The 18,271-nt window shown below is 36.6% G+C and overlaps 1 long non-coding RNA gene across 1 annotated transcript; it reads left to right on the plus strand.

Moving 5' to 3' along the window:
* Positions 1 to 14,530: 14,530 nt before the first annotated feature.
* LOC140854827 (uncharacterized) lies at positions 14,531 to 16,319 on the plus strand. Its single transcript, XR_012137953.1, has 2 exons — positions 14,531 to 15,432; positions 15,990 to 16,319. It is a non-coding gene; the product is annotated as an uncharacterized lncRNA (long non-coding RNA).
* Positions 16,320 to 18,271: the final 1,952 nt, after the last annotated feature.

Consider the following 18,271-nt stretch of genomic DNA (forward strand, 5'->3'; position numbering starts at 1 on the left):
CATCTCATGCAACTCTCAACATAAACTTTACCTCTAAAAATACTCATAGCCTTGTGGATATATCAACAAACTATAGTATTTTGTAGTTAAGTCAGATCCTTTATTTTCATACAGTTATATTTGAAAAATGCTGTCCTAATGGATATCACAACAAAGCAACATATCTAAAATATACTGTAAAGCATCTAATATGCATCAAGATAAACCCACATCAATCCTCATAGCAAGTCTTGTGGATATCACAACAAACCTACTATGAGTTTTGATAGGATATTGACTAGGTATGAAGGAAGGCATATATAGTGTTCAAAATATTGAGTTACCATCATTCAAGATTTAAACTAATCCAATTGATCAGAAAAGTATTAAGATTGGTGGGGTCCCCCCGTTGTTTTTTCTAGACACCGATAAAATTGACCAAACTAGCAACGGAACCAATTAAATAACCATCATACTTAAAACACTCCTTAAACACCAATTAATTAATCGATTCAAAAAAATAGATCAGCTACTCGTTCACAATACTATGACTTAATATAATTTTTATGAGGGCTTTAATGGTCTCAAGCACATCTTAAATCAATCAATCACAATGATACACAAATATAGTTGTTTCTTAAAAATCATAATAACTAAACATAGCATCCGATTATATCTCTAAGATATGAAAAACATAATCATATAATATGACTATAATTAGTATTTTAAGCATATCACATATGCATGAAATTTTAATAATATGTATGAATATAAAATACTCTTTTCACAGTTTTTCTTCTTAGGATATCATAGTGGCACCCCTACACGCCATAAGAGTATCTTATTGAATAGGAAAAGAGGGTCTTTGAACCCTACTTGCTCTTATGACTGGACAGTCTGGTGATGAACCTCAATTAGAGTACTAAGCTACTAAAAAAATTTTACACATACATCTTGTATTTTATATTTAAAATATATCTCTAAGACATACTAGGGTTTGGATATTCAATCGAGTTCAACCCTTGAGCCGACTTGAACCAAACTAAAAATTTATGCTTGATCAACAATCAAGATAAGAATTTAACCTTTGATTATATAGATTAAGATAGGCTCTGATACCACTGTTGGGTTTTAGTGGTGTAGTGGAAGGATTAGGTGTTTAAAATTTTTATTAAAAATACTTGATGCATCGAAAACTCTAATACCCAAAAACTCTTGACTATATCAATCAAAGTACAATAAAATAAATTTAGATCAAAAGAATATCTATAATGCTGATCTAATTTCTACGAGGTATCCAAGTGTCCACCCTCCAACGGTGATTCATACAAAAATTAAACCAAGGACAGTGCTCCTTCTTCACCTTACTTCAAGAGTTCTAGCCCCTAAAACTCAACTAACCACCAATCAATCAGATCTTTCTCTAGACCTGAGTCTGAATATTTTTGAACCATCCACTAGACTTGACCACCTTTTTCTAGATCTCTTAAACCCTTAGAGCTATTAGGATTAGGCTTGTCTTAAAAGAAAAAGCCTTGTCCTAAAATCTAGAGTTGTAAGAGAGGGAGAGAGGGAGTGGATAGGGGATGTAAGAATTGAATGATCACCCCATCTGCCGTCTCCTATTTATAGCACCAGATGGGGTGTTAACAGAGAAGGCATGCCTCATCTAAAAAGGTATATCAAGTCCTCGTATCACTTATCTGAGAGTCCTCAAACAGAAAGACTCTTCAGGGGGTGATACGTCGATTCCTGCCTTCTCACGTGCACATACCCAGAATGAGATGCTTTTCGCATCTCTTCACACATCAGATTAGTGTAAAATTTTGCCACATAAACTTTTATTCAAATAAGAAGGTCATCACCAAATGACACATTATTTGGATAAGAGTTCATTTGTGAGAAGGATTCTTCACCGAAGAGACGCGCGAGCACCTTCTCCCTGTCGCACGCGCACATGCCTAGAAAAGGGTGTGAAAAGCAATCTTTCTTAATCTAATAATATTTTAGATTTTTATCATGTGATCAATACTTAAAATTGATCTTTATCACAAAAATTATCATAAAAAGTCGCTCAAGACTCCCTAAACAGAATGAGTCTTTGCATCCCTTCGTGCGTCCAGAAAAACCTATCGCATGCGTAGCAATGATTCAAGCAATTTTTTCACACACAATCTGGTAGATTTTTCATACTTCAAAAAGTGTGCTAGGTGGCTCATCATCTGATCTACTTGTCATGAAAATAAAGGCCCAAAATAGAAAGATTCTAAGTCCTTCTCCACACCATAAATAAAGTGCGTATGCATCTACATATTAGCGCCAAGAGTCCTCCTTAAGTTGGACTCTTAGTTATTTGGCGTGTACACCAGATATGGTGCCTCTTTTTGACTATTTTCAGGTGGCTTGACCTAACCCAAATGCCCACCAAATTGGGCTAGCAAATGAGCAAGACATGAGATCAAATTGATCTCTAAAAGAGCTAGGGATTCCATACGTGCTAGCATGCTTACCGGAACCTTAATTGAATCCAAAATTTCAATCAACCTTTTTAAAAAGGATCCTTGGATAATTTTTATATATATGTGACCCATTGGGTTCTACGTCTAGTTAGTAGTAGATCCAGGTGCAAGTTGGCTTAATTTGATTAGAATTTAATCTAATCGATTTAGATCCAATCGAGCTAATTCGATTTCAGTAATTAAAACTCTTTCTAATTGGCGCTCGAATTAAACTCTTTAATTCGATAAAATTTCTACAAGTCAAGATTGATGTCTAGCAATATATCATGACTATCCAAAAGATATAAAAATTTGATAAAAATATTAAATATGTCCTTCAGTGATAAGTTACTATATAATATAATCCTTCGATCATTCCAGCATCCTGAATATGTTCATGAGTATGGAATTATGTCAAACTCAAACACATATTCATATCGATGCTTAATTAACCAATGATGACTCTAATGAAGAAGCATTAGAAACTTTTTCTAATCTTCTTTCTACTTTTGGTCAAAAAATTTTTTTTGAGTCATCTACGAATGAGAATACACAGGATGCGATCTCCTCTTACTAAGAGCAATCGATTTCATGTTGACCTACTCACAATTTTCGTACACACTCCTACTATATCCAGAATATTCCGTGCATATCTTAAAGCCATGCTTGAGTATGAACCAAAATATAAATTCATATGCACAAGATTTCATGATGATCTCAGATCTAAGGATCACTTGCACAACTTCCACTTAGAGAACCATCTTTGACATGCAAGTAAGGCTTTTATAAGATGTTCTCTTTCATCGAGTCAATTCAGTGGACTCATTTCTCAAATGAGTACCCACATCTTTGTATTGTTTCTACATAAGTGGCTAGTGAGATCTGCCACGCTCTCCATCGAGCATATATAGGATGTACTAGTCTATCCGAAATATTGATCTCTGATTCAATGTTCCTATGATTAAAAATATTTAAGATTAAGATTTTAGGATTTTAGGTCTCACTAGCATGATCCATTTGTCTCCTAAACTCATTGCTCTAATTTTTGGGGTTCATCATAATCTTAGTCATAATAAGATGCAGCTAATATGATGAATTAATATTTTATTTTATTATCAAATAATAAATATCATTACATGAGTTAAAAAATTATAAAGAAAAGTTTCATCGTAACATACTTGCGATTGGCTTATAGGATACTCTTCTTTCAATTTCTTAGTGAAAAAATGAAGGCAAAAATCGAAGAAGTAGAAAAATTAAGGCAAAAACCTAAAGAGGGAGGATAAAGAGGCTTAACCTTTAGGAAGAATCGATGATAATGAAGAATCGATGACAATGAAGGATCGACAATGATGAAGACCGATGAGGAAGGAGATAGTTGACAACGATGAAGCCTAAACCACCTAGGGGCCCTAAACTCTACTGAAGGACAAAAACTTAGGGCCTGGGAATGAAGGCATTGGAATCAGAAGAAGAACTAATAGGGAGGTGACCCCTATTTATAGACTCCTTCGATGGTCATGATCGATGCAGAAAACTATGACGTCCTTGGAGATTTTGGCATATGGCCGAAATCTCAGTCGATCATTATTTCGGTTTTTTGACGCACCACCATTGAGATCGCACCAAATCAGTCAGATCCGCATGATAACAAGTCGGGCTAATAGATGATTGACAAGTAGATGACTTGGGCTGCTCAATGAATTATTGTTCAACCGTCCGATCTTCTGCAATCATTATGAAAGATCGCTTTGAGTGAGCTGCGACATTAATTGCCACATGACCTGCGATGAGATAGAGCTGCCGCACATTCTACGAAATGATAAAATGACGACTCGTACTTCGAAATAATAGGACAGCTACATACCTTTTGGGGTAGCATTAAATGAAGATCGCCAGAATAAAGCAACTTGGCTTCGTATGACAACTTTACTTCTTTTGTCCGATTAAAGCCATCAGACTTAGGAGTTGAGGGGCAAGTGTTGGGGTAGATTCGACACATAATCGATAGCTAGTCGATGACTATTTGACATGTATATATATATATATATAGTCAGTGTTTGACCGATTTGATTCTCCAGAAGACTACAACAGATCGGCAAATGACCGACAACTTTCTCGATACTATGTCGACTACTTGAATCCCGTACATTCAGAAATTGACGACGATTATTCGGCATGGGCATTAACTACATGCGAACGTGGAGCGCAATAGTCATCCACGAGTGGTCCATTATTCAACCTTAACAATAGTTAATGAGGTAACCACCCACTAAATACTATAACTCTCATGTTCCAAATAATTAAAGATGAGAGTTACACAATAATGGCATCACTTACCCTATAAATATTGGTAAGCAATGGAAGACCTAGTAAGCTTTCTTATTATAAGCTTTCACTCTCATTTTTGGCTCTCTTTAGCTGTTTCTTTTCTCCAGTTAACTTTAAGCATCAGAGGGTCTCCCGTCGAACATTTCCGACTAGTGGACTTATTTTGTAGGTTTTCTGTCGTTCAATACCAATGCACAACAACTCGACTTCTGGCCGACTATTTCATTGGAGACAAGCTGCAACATTACCTATGGCATCTGCTTCATTATATGAATCACAGGATCAAGTTTGATCTGATCCGATGGATCGATGCAGATTGAAACATATTATTTTAAAAAAATAATAAAATTATTATTTTTAAAAAAATAAATTATTATGTTATTATTTTTAAAATTAAAAAATAATATATTAGCTCGCATAATTATGGTACATGCTTAGATATACTTGATTGGTCATTTGAGGGGTTGTGATGCATTTATGGGTTGTATGGCCGTAGGGTTAAAAATGGGTTAGACATGGATTGGAATATTGGAGTGTTGCCAACTAGTAGGAATCATGGCCATATTACCTAAAGAAATTTCGATGTTTGAAACTAAATTTCTTTAATGGCAATGTTAGGGGTGGTAGAGGCTGAGCTGGTTTTGTCATTCATGGTCCTGATGCTTGGTTGCTTGCGGCTGGAGGATCCCACTTTTTTTAGTCTTTCATCTTCGGTGCGAAGCTTCATGCTGCTTGGACTGATATCACCTTTACGGTGCGTGATCTTCGGACGGAGAGAATCTTCATCGAGGGTAATTCCGCCACTATCATCGACTGGATCTAGGACGGCCCAGACCAGATAGAGGCTCATCTATTGGTTCGAGATATCTAAATTTTCCTTCGTTATTTGGCAGCGGCGTTTATCTGGCACGTTTATTGGGAGACGAACAACGTGGCAGATTGGGTTATTGCTTTTATGATAGAGAATTCGGAGAATTGGATCTGAAGGTAGAAAGATGTCTTCTTACTAATCTTATGAGATCTTGTGTATTTTGATCATTTGGATCGCTCTCATATCAAAATTATATAGTTGTTGATAAAAAAAAAAAATTCTTCGTGACGGACAGATTATTACCATATTAAATTGTTAATAAATATTGTATCAAAAAAAAAAAAGAAAAAAAAGGAATGTCATGGGAAGATACGGCGAGGATTAGGCTTGACGACGGCCGAGGAATCGCCATCGCGAAAAGTTGACGGACAATCCGAGGTGGGGTCCGTCTGCGTCAGACACACCGCCGATGTCAACGATCTTTTTGTCCCACGTTGAACGCCGTCCCGTAGAGATTCGCCGTTACTCTTGTCACGCCGGCCAACGTGGCATGCCTCCAGCCATCGGATGGTTACAAGGACGCATCATGACGTGATAAAAAAAAAGAGATAAAAAAGGGGTACAGCTCCACCACCGTCTCCAGGATCCTTTCAACTGGGGCCATGATTCTGCGACGCAAATGCGTACTGTAAAATAATTGTTGGTGGGTGTGGCACTGATCCATTAATACCGGCTATTCGAATTAGGCTTGGAGGCGCATAGGTTTTGGCTTGTCGTTTTTCTCGGGTCGTTAAATTCTATAGTATGAGCTTTTTATCAAAAAAGAATTCTATGACCTGAATTTTGGAAAGTATATTGCTAATTGCAGTTACCCTCGAGATGAACAATATCTTGCCAGTCTCATGTATCACCATGGTAATAATGTGGTACATGGGGACTTGACCTTTTGTGATTGGAAGTGGTTCCTCTCTGCTATGCGGGCGTAAGAAATTTATAAGGTGAAAGAGTAGAACTTGACGGCATCTATCGATTTGAAAGAATTAAAAAGAATTAAGGAGGTAGTTAAAGTGTTAATTAGGTTTGAAAGAGCTAGTTGCTTTAATTAGTAAACTCATTAAGGACCCGATATAACCCATGTGGGTTCAAATCTTGCCTTCATTATAATTTATGATCTTTGCGCATGTCACTAGGATTTAGGTGAAATAGGTTAATCGGGTTTTGATCGAAGCGGGTGAAATAGGTCAAGCATGCTAGTTCATGGGAAGGAGGTTAGTTCAATGTGATGCTTGTTGATTAATTGGTTTGGATCAAGAAAGTCATGGTTTAAGTGATCAATTATACTCAAAATGATTGGGTTGGGCAAGTTTATATGAGACCGATGAATTCTAGTAAGCTAGGAAAAATATTGAAAGGAAGCTCTGAATATGGTTAACCTCCACTAATTTAATTTAGTCACTCAAGGATAAGAATCATGTAAATTATGCAATTCATATTCAGATAACATAGACTTATTATAAAACAGGCCTTTTGAAGGATTTTATTATCTTCATGATAACATAGCCTTAGTATAAAACACATTGACTAACAGAAGTCATTACCACGGATCAAGGTACTTCTTTTAATTTTGAAACAAAATAGTCTGGCCATTCTCCATCAAGTTTTTTTTCTATCTGTTGCATTTCCAATCCCCACCTCTATTTTATCTTTTAATCATAATATCAAAGATACAAGTATTTCTTTTAGCATTTATATATTATTTACTTATATTAGTTTTATTTGTGATTAAGATAAAAAAAAACACCCGCCTGCCACATTCTAGCACATATAAAATACCTCCTCCTCCTCCGAGTTTATTTGCCAATGCCCCACGAGAATTGCGTCTGACTCTGACATCACTTTTGGTGAATCCACTATTCCGTCCTTCTTAATTTGGCCACCGGGATTTTACGCTATGTGCGGCAATTGGAGTAACTGGAAGGCTCCAAATGAACCGAACCCAAATCTTATGCGGGTCCCAATGATATCCACCAGCCTTGATCATTAAGTAGTGGTCCAAACCAAAGGATAATGAAAACAACAATCATAAACCGGTCAGCAATCCTGTTCGGAGTTCGTTTATCTTTCTCTATCGTTATAAATCCCACAAATTTGTTGTCTCAATTAGTGAATGTGACAAGCTACCAACAGTACGGATCCCTGGCATTTTATCAACTCGTTCTTTTACTTTTACCGTGTAATATTTAACATGATGATGAATATAATGCATGATATGTAGTTCTTTTTTTCTTTCTTTTCAGCAACAGATACAGTATTTTCTTCTTGTCTAGCCACGGTCAAATGAAGAAAGTGCTGGTTGCTTATGTAAACTATTAACTTATCTTTATGTGCTGCCTATGTCGCCATCCATTTCTAGATATTTCACTTGAGACTTCTCCCAAGAGGGACTTGACCATATCTTTTTGTTGCGCATCTAGTTGGCCACTATCAGGTGGTTGGAGATTTTAGGATTTCTTGTCAATTTTGATGGGTGTAGATGACAAGGACATGACAGCATTTCGGTCATCATGGACTATATTAGAAAGGAAATATAAGCTTTTGGTAATAAATGATGAATCATCTCAAATGCATTTCAGTCTTGTTCGTTTGCTTATTGATATTTTATCTGGTAGATTATTTTATTATACCAGTCAAATGTAAATACATTCGTGCGAACCAAAATATTAAATATTTGATGATTCAAAAGAAATATTTGTCATAGTGATCTACAGAGTAATTTTAGTATGATCAACTATATACACGTCCTCACCTAGTCTGCATCATTTTTAGCTTTTCTACAGACATACGCCATCTTGTAAGGTTTGCTTATTAATTTTGAATATTGCAAATTTTATTTCTATAAATTTTTGTCTTCTATTAGTCATCAGCCAGGAGATTGTCTTAACCCCTATAATTTTAACTATAAATAGTATTTGAGAATGCCCTACCTTCTATAGACAACCAAACTTGATATTTTTTTTTTAAAAAAAAAGGGAAACAACGTGTATATATTCCAATGGATTCTATTTTTTATAATATTTATAGTTAAACTTGATAGACAAATCTCCATAAACATTTGCCATCGGAAAAAAAAAATGATGGAGATGCTAGGTTACAATCTAGCAATTGTAACTTCTCTCTCGATGGAGATCAGTCTTAGCAAATGCCGCTCTGGCTGCAAGAAATATAAGGATGAGGATTCTTTGTTTGACTGGTCTTTTGTATCGAGAGCAAAAAGGTGATAAAACCATCTCATTTCAAGCAAAAAGCCATGAACTCATAAATTATTTAATGGTGTTATGTTGAATCGAAGGTGCTTAAGCCGAACAAGTTGCAACCCTTTTCTCAAAATAGAAAATGCAATCCTCCATGCAAATTCATGACTTCAGCAAGAAGTTCGTTATATTGGAATCACAGTGATTCACTTCAAATAGGCATCATAATATAAAAAGAAACCCATGCAACAGAGAAAATTAGAGAATTAATTATCTATTTCAGGCATGATCCACTCTTTTTGACTTGTGAGAAAGCTAATACATTAACCAGCCGAAGAAGATATTCCATGGCGAGGGTGCGCCTGATTATTTTAGATCCTGGTATACTCCTGCAGACAAGCACCAACTAATTCTTTGTCATTGAAGTCTCCACTAAACAATAACCCACCATTCAGAATATGGTTCGAGCAAAGGCATGAAGTGGGACTGGGTGGCATGACAAGAAGGGCCGGAATCTGAATATATGTAGCCCCTTGGATGAAAAGGAAGGCAGCTTTATATGTTCGGCAAAATGCAAGTTGAGGGTTATCATTCCGAGAATTAATACTGCGGGCCTTTCGCTTTGGGGTCCGCAGTCTACGGTAGAAGATGCTAAAGGTGGTATTGGGATCGCGTGTCAACTTAAAATATTCCTCAAGTTTCTTGTTGCCACTGTCCGTTCATGTCTTTGCCGTGCTTAAATGGCAGATGATGCGAAAGGACAGTGTTGTGCAAGATTCTGCGGAACATTGAGATGCAGGAGCAGACGGTGAAATTAAGTCTTCCGGAGGTATGATTCACAAAAAAATCTCTGGACGGAGATTGCTCTCACAAAAATTTTTCGACTTGTAAATCAAAACTCTCGTTCAATAGACAAAAAAAAATGCGAGGGAAGTTCAATAGGTGAAAAAATATGAGGGACAAAATAATATCATATTTTTTTTAAATCTTTTTTGAATTTTTTTTTATGAATGGAGATGGAAACTTTGATTGATTAGTGGATTGATACGATCCCATCTCGACGAGATGTAATTTACATATAGTGATGCAACTGTTGTTCGAGATTCTAGATATGATGGTTGTGATTGTCTTATCCGTTTTGTGATAAATATCGTATGGCAGACGTTGAATTTTGAACTAGTGTGCTAACTGATGTCAGTAAGTCGAGAATTGATCGGTCATGATTAGAAGTCGGATGCTCTATATCGTCTTCAGATTCGAAAGTCCAGAATATAAAGTTTGTTCGGCAGTGAAAAATCGATCGATCAGATGTGATCGATTGAAAATTGTTATTTGATCAGACTGAACTAATCATTTGAGTATATCGATAACTCTAAGTCTAACCTATCGACGGTCCTGAAGAGTGTTGTTGGGCATCAGTTGATGAGTAATCTTCATCTGTTCAGATTGCAAAATATCTATAGGATAGAAGTCGAAAACTAGCCAATAATAAAACGATGAAGGCCATGATCGAAGATAGACCGGTAAAGGCCTGGTACGTGGGTCTATCAGATCGGGATTTTTTAGATTTTAAATTTTTTTACGTCATCAGTCCATACAAATTTATTTTCAAAAGATAGTATTTATGCAGTACGAAAGATATGGGACAGTTTTCCTTCCGAGAAGTGAACCTTTACAAAGTCATCATTTCGCTAGGTTAGTTAGTAATATACTTTTTAGTTTCCATGGAGTACGATTGTATGGAAACCAGTGGAAACATACAACCACCCGTCCTCTGGACGCCGGAAGATTACCGCGGCGAGTCGGTAACTCAACTCCACCTCCTCGTTCTTTGGCACACTTCATGAACTTAATTGCAGCAGCACCAACAAAACGACATTCTATGTAAATTTTCTTATGTACTGGAGGATTTTTGAACTAAAAAAGTGTTTCCATTGAATTACTTAATTTGTTTCACCCATTTCCTGAAAATTTCCCTCATCACCAGCACACGCTCCTCGATCTGTTTCACTGCTCCCTTCTCCTCCTCGGCCCGATTCGATGCTTTTAGAACTTAAACGCCGCCTCCCTTCCAATCCCTCCCTTTTTCCCTTCGTCTCCCTCCCCCTCCACTGCCTTCAACCTCCACAGCATTACCGCGGTGGCGTCCTCCTCGCCACCTCATATCTCACAACGAAGCCCTCTCCTTTGCGCTCCGCCGCGGCGGACCTTGGAATCCAACGCCACCTTCTGCGCTCCTCCTGCGAGGTAAGGACATCTCATGAAAAAATCTGACTGGTTTCCTGGATGGTAAAACCCTGTGAGAATCTGTCCTCGTCTTTTCAAGTTGTTGATCAGAAGGCTGTGAATGACCGACCGGTCATGGATCATTAGCTTCAAATATGTAAGTAAATTGCAGTCGAGAATACCTTGTCTGCGTAGATTTCTATCTGCCTCTTTATGTGGAAGACCTTCTGCTTGTAAAAATTCCTCTTTGCAGCAAGTAGTCTACGATAACGAGGGGAAAAAACATTGGCCTTTTTTCTCTTTAGGATTTTGCACCTAAGATGATGACAATCGCTTATACCTGCTTAGCGATGAAAATCATGCAAACTCATATGATCAAAATCGCTCCTTGATTTCCTCGGCAAATCGTACAATCAAATTCAGCACATATGACCAGCTATGTAATAGCATGTGGTAAAAGTCACTCCTTGATTCTCTCGGCAAATCATCCAACTAGATTTGGCAGAAATCTGGCTAAATATATAATCAAGTCACGTTCCATTCCTTAATCAAATTTCATCATGTGCTTCATGCCAAGATTGTATGTATTTATGCAGATCTTCCTTGTATTCATCATATCAAATCTTGTACGATCGACCCTTTGATGTTGAGATATTGATCTCATATAAAGTGAATGTAAATCCATTGTCAAAGCTCGTGAAAATCAAGTCTCTTAGCCACAAATTTCCACCTTAAGAATGCATAATTCTGGTACTAAGTGCATGCTTTTAATTCTTCTCTGTTTTCTCTATCCCTCTTAAGGAGTATTATTCTACTTGAAATCCAAAATGAACCATGTTCTTTCTAATACATCTGCAGTTATTTTTCTTTTAGACTGGAGATGTTTTCAGAATAATTTAGGATCGACCATATTTTCAAGAGGTGAACAATTCTGGACTGTTCATTGTTAGTGTAAGCCATTGAAAATGAATTAGCGCTTATTTTTAACTCATGTTCTGCTCTATCGAAACATATTCTACTTCTGGAGATGGAAAGCCCTTTGGCTAATTAGCCTACAGAAGACAGCTTTCCACTAGAAAGTCAAAATTGTTTGTGTATCATTAATCTAAGGAAAAAAAAAAAAAAAAATCATGCATGTGGTTTTGTAAGTTTTTTTTGGAAACAATGTTTGGAGAATTGAGTAATTAGCTTTCGTTTGCTACAATGTAATTGAATCTAGCCATTCTTCTTAATATCGCAATCTATGGTTTAAATTTGTTGGAAAGATGAAAGAAAATGTGGAATAGTTCCATATGCTGCAGATATGGACTATAGCTTGGCATTTGATTCCATATGAATAATTAATTTGGGACAATGATCAATAATCTGTACTATAGCGTTTGCAACATATGTACCCACTTATCTGCTATAGTCGAAATATATTGTTTGTGATATGGCACCATAGAAAGTTCTATCTGTGTACATATAAATTGGTGAAACAGAACTGCAGATGCAAGTTAACTTTTGTTCGGCTTGCTCACCGAACAGTACCGTAGTATATAAAAAATGTGTAAGATACTGATATTCTTTTGAAGTTTTTTGAATATATTGCAAATATAGCATATTTTATATTGACCCTTCAAAATCACTATTTGCATATATATATATATACCTAATATCTTCCTACTCTTGCAAGAGTACCCCTTCCATTAGATTTTTGACTGACCTTTTTGCATTAATAGCTTTGTTGATAAATAACTGTTTTAAACATGGAATACTTTATAACTCTTTTGTATCAATACCCTTGAAAAAATTTATACGAAAGTAGAGTTCTCTACAACAAATTAAAGGTTGAGTTCTAAAGAATATTGATACAAAAAGATAATGATATCCTTTTACACTTAAAATGCCTAGTCTTTACTGCAGTTAGTCCAAAATCTAATGGGAGATGTATCACTGCAAAAACATAATGATTTAAGGGTCCATATGCGGATGGTAATTTTTGGAGGATAAACATGTAAATGGAAAAAAGGCCCTATTCTTAATCATAATTATTTATAATGTTTGTAATGTGACACTGATGCAAACATTATGCAGGTTTCGTAAATAATATAAAAGATTAAGGAACTGATTCACAAATGTTATCTAATCTAACTTGAGTTGATTAGTCTTCATATCTTCATGTAAATCAACTGATTCTTTGGCATCTAACTAGAGCATCTTATTAAATCTTCAAACTGCTCATTTTTTCTGTGGTCAAAAATTTAACAACCCCCTTAAAGAAAACAAATTAAAGATTGAGGTTTTTGCTGAGTAACCCCTGTTCATTTTGACACTATAGCAAATTCCTCAGAACATATCTTGCTACTGTGCCATCTAGGTTCACTGTCCGGATAGGTAGGGGTAGCAACGTATGAGAAATACTGAAATGTGGCAGAGATATGTTCTTGTGATGCATGCTTTTTCAAGAGGGACTTGTCTGTGACTGGCTTGTTCCATGATGATATTCATACCCTCATGGGTAATGTGGTCTTGGTTTGCTACTGCCAGTAAGGTAAACTTCTTGCTACGGTTGTGCTTAAGGCTTGTTGAATGAGGTGTCGATGCACAGTGGAGATGGAGGGGTTTTGAGTACGAGGAATGCAGGGTGGATATTTGGGCTTGAGAGCACAAGATGATCCCGATGTCCAATGTCCATGACTCCATTTGGTTGGAAAATACTCTGATTTTCTAGGAAACAGATTGGAAGCAGTTAAGAAAACGTTTTTGTGAGGTTTGGGTATTGCTTTAACTGCCTTTAGGATATTGACAGGTTTGAAAATGCTTAACCAGATGTTCTATTATTTTTAGCTATTGTCAGGTTCAAATATTCATAAAAAAAATCTCTTAGTTCTTGCTAGAAATGCTTAGTCCAGAAGACAGTTAAAACCAGGGAGACTGGGCAAGAGGTAATTCGCCTGATGTTGAGAAGAGTTATATATTAGCAGCTGGCGAGGTAAGAGTTTAACATTGGAAAATATTTCTCAAACCCTCCCTATCCCCTTTGTCTTGTATTTGTGGCCATAGTATTGAGAATCAATATCAGGGAGAGATCTTCAATTGGAATGAGTAGAAGATGGAGCCTGTAAAAGATGAATGGAAGTGTATTTGTAAGAGAAAAAATCAAGGTGGTCTTGAAGTGATCCGCTTATCAAGAGAATAATGAGGGCCCTTTTCTTTGGGGAATTAGAACATTTCAACGAAGAAAATTCCATCAGCAGAGATTATTTTTGGAAAAAAAAAAAAAAAAAAGAGAGGGAGGCGGGGGGTGGGGGGGGTGGAGGAGAGGAAATCTGAGACCTCTGGGCTTGTATTTCAAATTATAGGTAGCTCCACCATGGAATTATAAATAAATTAAAGTTTTGAATGTGGCAGGATAAAAATCTATAGAGCAACCTGCTATCCTAGGTGGTGAGGTTCGAGTAAAATGCCTTAGGCTTGGTGGCAAGTTGGGACACTCCAGGATCCTTACAGTCCTGATGGGTGAGTTGCATCAGGATGAACAAGGATATACGTTCATCATGGCCGAAATATCAAAAGCCAAAGTTAGTTAATTTTTTATGTAATGAGAGGTTCAAAAATTTGGAGCATTGGATTGGATTGTTAGTATCAAAAAAAACTAGCTTGCCAAGACAACCTTTGGACAGAAATGAGCTATGTCGAATTTAAATGGGACCATAAACTGTAGCTATGCATCTGCCAACCATTGCATTGATCGGAAGTTGAGAATCATCTTTAGGAACAATATTCAAATCCATGGTCCTGCAATGCTACAACTCCGAACCAAGAAAAGTTTCCCTGCATCTCTTTGTATAACTACCAGGACATATAAAGAATACAACCGGGGAATCCTTCAATCTATGCTTGGCTCATATAGCCCTTCAAGCTGTGTTTCTTTTGCTTGCTTTTCATTGCGTTCAGCTAAATGGTGAGCACACATCCACCATTGCCTGGAGGTTGAAGGGGACACCCTCATGCAATTAATTCAAAACAATCCCCGGAGGCCCCCTCAACCGGCTGTCCTCCTTGGAGTATTGTTAAAAATTAAAAATCCATTGTATAATATCAACATTTACCATGGGCTGGGCTGCACCATCGGCCCAAACCTAACGAACCGACAACTTCGGTGTCTCCGAAATCTACAGCATCAAGCACCAACCACTAGGCCTCAGACGCGTGTCTGTATCCTATTGGTCTCACGGGCTGCAGTGCACCTATAAAATCCAGCCAGGAACCCTAAGATCTTCCCCAAATCTAACGCGGCCTCCGGGTTTCAGAGCCGCCTCCGAGTTTCCCTTCAGGCGTTGGTGCTCCGTTTGTGAGTCCCTCAATTTTTTTAAACCCTTCTTTTTGGTTTTTTGGATGCGATCTCTTAATGGGATTTTCAGATGCTATCGTCTTCTCTCTGTCTCTCTCTCTTTTTTTCTCTCTTGATTTTTCCGTTTATATATGTATCTTTGAATGCTTCGAGTATTTTGTTTCATCTAATCTACGAGAAGGGGAAGAGACGGGGAAAGGATAAGAGTGATAAGAGAGAGGGCTCTAAATAAAGAGTCAAACAGCAGGCGCCTATTCAGTGGCGATATCCTGTCTGCCGCATGGAGCCCATATCAAACGCGGCCAGACGAAGATTGCTTGGATATCCTATCCTCTCGTTATTCCAATGCCACAATATCTGGCCACACTTGTTCCCTACCCCTGATCTGAATACCCCCTCTTTTATTTCTTTTGTTTTTCACTCCCACAATTTTATTCCTATTACTTATTTGTTTTTTTTTTTCCTTTATTCTTTCTGAGATTACATCTTTGATATATATATATATATATATATATATATTGTATGTTTTGTTAAAAAGATGGGTTTTTTTATGGAAGGAAAGGATAAGAATGATGGCTCTATTTCAGACGACGGGGGCTTGTCAGTTTTGATAGCAGGCTACCTTTTGCATAGCGCCTATATGGAGATCAAACAGTGTGAGGCTGCTACACGATTGTAGGGTGTGCTTACTTTGTAGCCCCCTTCAAATTTAAAGCAGGCACATCCTTAGAATAATCAAACTTCATCAAAATTAATTGAAATAGTTAATAGATTATAATTTTTTTTTATTTTGGTGATTGTTTATGACTTGTACCCCTTTTTGCTCATTTTGTTATCAACTATTTTGCATCTTGTTATTTCTTTCAATTTTTAACTTTCAACTTCTACTCTTTTCCCCCACTTTGGATCATGTTCCCCCTCACTTTTTTTTTGGTCATTAATAATTGGATTGGTCAGAACAATCAATGAGTATTCTGTTTTGATTCGGTAGTTAAGATCGAGAAGAATTCTGTTCTTATCCAATATTTGAAGTGATGTTTCATAATAACGTTTCTTTAGCAAATAAGCTTGTGCATTACAGAGTCTTTAAAGATGAACTTATCGTAAAACCTGAACTCGAAAGATACAAAACAACATGATGGCATCACTCGGCTGAAACATGCATGAAACATGCATGTATCTGATGGATAAAGGCTTGATGGTATTATAAAAGCTTCAAATTTTGGTATTGTTTTGCATCCCTTGAGATGCTCACTAATCCTACATCAATATGAACTTGGAACGGTGTTTTCATCAAAATTTTGGGGTTAGAGAGGAATTAATCAAGTCCATCGTATCAGTCCTACCTGCTCTATTGTTACGTCTCAGCACAAGGCCCGAGTCGAGCACAACGGACGGCCGTAAATCCGTGGGATTTGATTTTAATTTGATAGAAAAATTTAATACATTAATTCAAAGAATAATTCATAATTATTTAATAATAATAAAAAAAACTAATCAATTTATAATTTTAATATATTAATTCAAAGAATAATTTTAATACATTAACTCAAAGAATAATTTATAATTATTTAATAATAATAAGAAAAATTAATCAATTTTTTTTGTAGAATTATTAATTATAAATATGTCAAATTTTAAAATCCTTATTATTCAAATTCAAGTTCCATCTATTTTGCAGCGACTAAAAAAAAAATAATAAATTTTACAAGTTCAATAAATTATCAATATCTCAAATTTATTAAAATATTAGTTTATAATTTCATATGGTGTTTGAAATTTCAAAGTTAGTTTCTTCTCATCGATCGGAGTCAATATTTTCTCGATTGATCAGTTATATATATTATTAAATATTTGCATTATAACAACGAAAATTTTTCTCAATATTTTAGTAATAAGTAGAAGGAGAATTTAAGAAATAGAACTTGAAAAATTTATTCTAATAATATTAAAAGATCCATGGTAAACATATTTGATAAGATAATGTATGCTGCTAAGTCATCTAATATAAATTTTACAATTGTCAAATAGTGCATACCTTACATGGATTGTGTTAACTTCATCAAATGGTACATAATTTAAATCAATTATATTGTGATCTAAAGATCTAAATCCTTGTACGTTATATAAAAATTTAGTGGATATTCCATGTTTCTCTCTTCTCCTCTACTTGAAAAAAATCCAATCCAAATCAAATGGTGGCTTTCGTGAAGGATGTATAGGGCAAGCTCAATCGGGATTTATATGTCTCTTTTTGACCAAGATCATGAGCGAGGCCCGCTACATCCAGAACAACACCCCGACCACACCCCCAAGGATTGCATCGCCTACCATGTCCTTGATGCCCTCCTCCCCCTCAGCACCACCATCGATGGCAGCCCTCTCATTGTCTCCCATGTCATCTACATTGAAGGCTGCGGTAATGCTGAAATAAGGATTTTTTGAGGATTTTTCTACCATTGTCTCCTTCAACCCTTTCTGCACCTCGAGCCGCGATGCCTCTGCCAACGTCTTTCGTGGCCTCCTCTTTAATGGGAAGTCTGTTGCCATCAAACGACTTGACCTCCCCTCTTTTTTTCCTTCTTTTTTTTCAATCGTAAGTTTTGAATCTTCTTTTCCTCTTCTACCTCTACCGCTCCTTTCACCATACCTATGTTCATGATAGTACTCTCCTCATCTCTCCTGCTGCTTCTTCCACGATCTTCTCTCCGCTACTGCCTCCTTCGAACCCCTTTCGCTCCCTTGATCATGGTGCCTTCGTTGAGGTCATCCGTGGCCTCCTCTCCAATGGCAAGTCCATCACCATCAAACATCTCGACACCCCCTCCTCTGATCGTGA

The sequence above is a fragment of the Elaeis guineensis genome, chromosome 1 (assembly GCF_000442705.2).
Source record: "Elaeis guineensis isolate ETL-2024a chromosome 1, EG11, whole genome shotgun sequence".
Taxonomy (NCBI): Eukaryota; Viridiplantae; Streptophyta; class Magnoliopsida; order Arecales; family Arecaceae; genus Elaeis; species Elaeis guineensis.